A 5,344-nucleotide genomic window follows, 5' to 3' on the forward strand; every position below is an offset into this window, starting at 1 on the left:
TGGGGCACTGTACCCAGTGGCTGTATTAGAGTCAGCTCCTGGGGCTTCGGCCTGGTGACTGGCAGGTGTCAGGCAAGGCAGTGTGGCTGGAGGCGATGATCGTTTATGGAAGGCGGCAGGTTGGCCTGAGGAAGCCCAAGATCAGGCAATGAAGCCAGCGACATGGGGTACCTCTCCCGTTTGGAGTGTTGGAAGGGACAGGTGATGTCTCCAATACTGTCGGTCAGCTGAGGTTCTCCCTACGAGCACATCGAGCACGTTGGCAAGTGAATGCAATCTGATTGAGGCGTTGGAGGGGACTTCCAGGAAAAGGCACAGGGCCAGGGAACTTGCGGAGCATCCGCCAGGAGTGCAGTGAGCCCTCCCGAGACTTTGTACCACGTATGGCATAAGCCACAGGGAGGGTGATTTCTGACCCGAAGCAGGACAAATTTTGTTAAAACAATTGGCTTTTGAAAATGCTAATGCTCCCTGTAGGGCCGCTATTAGCCCCCATGGGATGAGGGCACGTCACTGATAACGTTAGACCGGGTCAGGGTATTGGGGAGTTGCCAATTCAGGGTATGGCTATGGCCACCACCTTTACAAAAACAACCCAAAACAACCCAAGAGGCGGCTGCTTTAACTGCGACAGGACAGCACTGCTTAGGACTGTCTCGTGCCTAAACCATCAGGGGTTCCCGTTGCCAAAAGGCAAAGGAGCCCAGCGCAAGGCAAGACTGGCCTGTTCAGTGACAGATTCTGAGGACCTAGACCTGGTTCCAGAGCCTGCTCAGCCCTCAGAGGGCTCTGCCTTCAACACCCCTTCACTGCACGTCATGGCCTCATCTGCCTGGTTATCGTGGCATCTCCCACGTCCTGCCCTGCACTTGCCCTGGCCCTACTACCTCCTGGTCTGACCCAGACCCCAGACCCTGGCTCTGTGCCCTTGACTCCTTAGGCTCTGCTGTTGACAAATCTGTGACCACCTATGCTGACATGGGATTAAATCCAAAGTTACATATAACCCCCAAAACACAGGAGAGACAGTGTATGATGAAGTCATCTCAACGGTGTGGCAGTGTGGGCCACGGCTAGGCAGCCCCAGGGCCCAGCTCCGCCTCAGGCCTGTAACTCCACCGTTGCTTCGACTTCGCCGTCTCTGACTGATACTGAGGGCACCGGCGGGGACAGGGGAGGTGTAGGGAGCGGCCAGGTCTGGACTGGGCACTCACAACCCTTAAAGTAGATATGCTCTTCATGCTGACGCTGCAGGGCAGGCACCAAATAAAGACCTAAGCTGCTGTCTACACTGCAGGGCAGTGTGAATTAGGAAGACAAGTGTCAGCCAGAAAGGCCAGGGGAAGCGTGTTTAGGACCACAAGACATAAAAACCACAGGATGTAAGATGCTCCACAGCTGTGAGGATAGAAAATACCTGGGTTCTTCCTCCTGCCTTGCTGTATCAAAGAATAAACCTGGGGGACCAGCAGTTAGCGTAATGGCTATGTCACTGGACTCCCATGTAGTCGACCACAGTTCGAGTCCCGGACCCGGTGGCTTAAACTCACGCCGGACACGTGTGTGTGCATGCCCAAGATCCCGAGAGGAGAATGGAGGAGAAGGGATTGCGGCGTGACCATCCCCCCGGGGGGTGATTTCTCACTTTCTGTCTCTATGTCTCTCTCTGTCTTTCTGGTGAGCACATGCGCGCTATAGCAAAAACCTCTCCAAAAAAAGAAAAAAAGAATAAACCTGGGAAGGGCTCAGGACCGCGGTGATCTCCATCAGAGTCGCCCGACCTGGCCCACCCCCATTTTCTCTGCTTGTGTGTCTGTCCTTTCTCAATTCCCCGCTGCTTCCACTCGGAGTTCGAATCCCCTCGCCCCGCAGGCCGGGGCATCTGGTGCCCAGCATGGATGAAGAAATGAACAGGGACCTGAGTACGGGAGAGCTACAGAGTCGGGCGAGGGACACTCCTGAGTCTGGCCGGAACTACGCAGTGAGACATCGGTAGAGTAAGGTAAGGAGTAAGGAGATTGTCTCACAGTCCGGCATGAGCATGGGGCAGTTGTCTAAGGAGAGAGAGAGATGTCCAAAAGTTATTTCGCATGTTAAAAACTTAGGGCGGTAAGTTCGTATCAGCAGTTAGATCGGTTCCTGACTTTGTGCAGGAACATGCCCCTGATTCCTGGAACAGGGATCAATAAATGGAGAGACCTGAGACAAGGTTGGAGGGAATTAGGGAACCATATACAGCAGGGAGGCCTGACAGTGTCACAGGAGGGGAGAGCGCTGAGCCGCTTGTGAAACCCTGGAGAGCCAGAGTTGGTCCTGAGATAGGAGAGAGCAAAGCTGCAGCAGATAGTGACAGTGAGTTTCCCAGATCTAGAGAGACCGGAGACTGTGGGTCCTAACGGAACTAAGTTAAAAAAGGACAGGGGGGACCAGCAGTTGGCGTAATGACTATGTTGCTGGACTCCCATGGGATCGACCACGGTTTGAATCCCGGACCCGGTGGCTGCTTTAACTGCGACAGGACAACACTGGCTTAGGACTGTCTCGTGCCTAAACCATCAGGGGTTCCCGTTGCCAAAAGGCAAAGGAGCCCAGTGTAAGTGCCAGGGCCAGGCCCTGGTGCCAGAGGCAAGCTCTGGGCTGGTGAATGCAGGTCCAAAGCATTGGACCTCGGCCCCACCTCCAGCTGGGCACTGACACCTAGTGTGGGCCCACAGGTGGCTCCTACTGGCGTTTACGGACCTTTGCCACAGGCACGGTTAGAGGTGCTAGTAACTCCAGGTGTAATAAGTGGGGATGATCCGGGTGACATCAAGGTTTCAGCTTCGGCTTCTCGAATGATTCGTCTTCTGGAATCTGACAGCTTGCCGCTGCCTGCAGTCTGAAAGGGGTTGTGATTAGAGCCTGGAGGACAAGGAGGGTTTGGATCCTCAGGCCAGGCCTACCTTCTCCAGGCTAGCCAAGACACTCGACCCGTGTACTCTAGCCATACAAGGGTGAATGCAGGGACGTTTAGGTGCCGGTGCTGATGTTTCGGTAACAGCCGCAGATATTGGCCCTGGATTTGCTCACTGCGTCGGCAGGGGTAGGGTATGTTAAGTCACCAACAGAGGATTCTGCTGTTCTTGCTAGGACAGACCAGGAAGGTCCCATGGGCAGTTTCAACCCTATGTTTTCTTCAATGCCTTTCAACTTATGGGGTGAGTTGTACTTCAAAAAATGGGATTTTTTAATCTAGTCCTCCTTTATTGGTGACACAGTTATGTCGGACCAGGGTCTTCTGCCATTTCGGGGTCTGGGAAAGACGGCCCAAGGCTGACAACCCCATAACACAACATTCCAAAACTTAGACAACAAAGGGGTAAAGTATTCAGATGCGAATTTCAGTCAGGGCCCTTGGTAGATTCCCCCATCCTTGGGACTGCTGCTCCAACAAACTGGCTTTCTGAGGAGCCTGTCTGGGCTGACTGAGGGCTCCTAACGGGGAAAAACTGAGGTCGCCAGACAACTTGCTCAAGAACGGCTAAAACTGGGACACGTCGAGCCTTCTCTTAGCCCTTAGAACTCTCCTATTTTTGTCATCCAGAAAAAGAATCTGGAAAATGGAGGTTGTTACGGGATCTAAGAAAAGTCAATGCCTCTACACGAGAAATGGGACCCCTCTATCCTGGCTTCCCAGTCCTCCAGCCATTCCTGTCCACTTTCCCGGGGTCCTATGGGACGTGATAGATTGCATCCGCCTGTTTCAGTGGCGACCAGGGTATTGCCGATGGATCCCGCAGCAGCATGCAGGGACCCATCCGCCTGTTTCAGTCGCGACCAGGGTATTGCCGATGGATCCCGCAGGGCATGCAGGGGACCGGTCACTAGAAGAAGCGAGCGCTCTGCAAGACCCATCCTGCTCTGCACAGCGCGCAGAGCTTCGCATGTGAAAGCGGTCTGAGCAGATCTCCACGTCGGGCTGCACGTACCTATTTGGACAGTTTTCTGTCGTCTCAGTTATTTCAACAAATGGAAGCTGCGATTCTTGGCAATACAGAAGTGTAAACTCCCACTCCTCATTGGCATGTAAGAGCTCCTTCTAATCTCGCGAGCTCTTACTTTTGGAAACCACCAAGCGGAAGCTCCGCTGTGGCTGTTATCCCAGAAACTCCTGGAGATCAGGCGAAACCCTCACATGACCTCTTTCACCCAAATGCTGCCACCCTGTGCAGACGATTTGCTGTCACTAGACAACGGGCATGGACCCTTGTCAAAGATCGTCCAGATTGTGCTCCTTTCCTTCCCTCTCTTCCCATGGGAGTCAACCCTAGAGGTTTACCCCTAATCACACTCGGCGCGTGCATGTGAGTCCTTATGCCCCCTCTGGGTGACAAAGTTACTCACGTGTCACTGTGGGTACCTGTTCGGGTTTCGTTCTCGCTTCTCCAAGGACAGGAGAAGCGGCCAAACATCTCATCACACGTGCCTTGCAGCAAGAGCAGCCACGGGGAAACCGAGATCTGTGAGAATGGGCAACGGCCCAGCTTACCCTAGTCAAAGCTTTTTAACAATTTTGTGACACTTGCCTACTGCAGTCCTCAAGGTCAAGCCATAGTAGAAAGGGCCAACCAGTGTTTAAAGACACGATTAGAAAAATTAAAAAGGGGAGGTGGGGCAATCCCTGGAACTCCTCACTCTAAACTTTCTCTTGCCTTATGTATTTTAAATTGTTTGAATACCACATCAGAGGGCCTCACAGCTGCGGAAATTCATTACCAAGGGACAGAAGAAACTAGATCTCGATACGCGAAATGGGAAGAATGGAAGGGACCCGACCCAGTGTGAGGGTGGGGTCGAGGGTGTACTTTTATTATTATTTTTTCCTTTTTTGGAGAGGTTTTTGCTATAGGGCGCATGTACTCACCAGACAGAGACATAGAGACAGAAAGCGAGAAATCACCCCCAGGGGGGGTGGTCATGCCGCAATCCCTTCTCCTCCATTCTCCTCTCAGGATCTTGGGCACGCATGCACATGCACCCGGTGTGATTTTTAAGCCACGGGATCCGGGACTTGAACCACGGTTGACTATGTGGGAGTCCAGCGACATAGCCGTTACACCAACTGCTGGTCCCTACCTGTATTTTTTCAGAATCGTCACCGAACCCAGTGTGGATTTCAGCTCAACTCACGACACCTCTGGACGATGGAACAACCAGAGGGCAAGCCAATGAAGCAGATGCGGAAGAAGATGCAGGACCTAGATTTGGTACCCAAGAAAGTGAATGAGAAAATAAGGAAGGCGAAATTGACACAGACCAACTCGGGCCCCCCCCCCAACACACACACACGGGGCACGATTAAGAA

This window comes from Tupaia chinensis, unplaced genomic scaffold, assembly GCF_000334495.1.
Source record: "Tupaia chinensis unplaced genomic scaffold, TupChi_1.0 Scaffold143624_1, whole genome shotgun sequence".
Classification (NCBI taxonomy): Eukaryota; Metazoa; Chordata; class Mammalia; order Scandentia; family Tupaiidae; genus Tupaia; species Tupaia belangeri.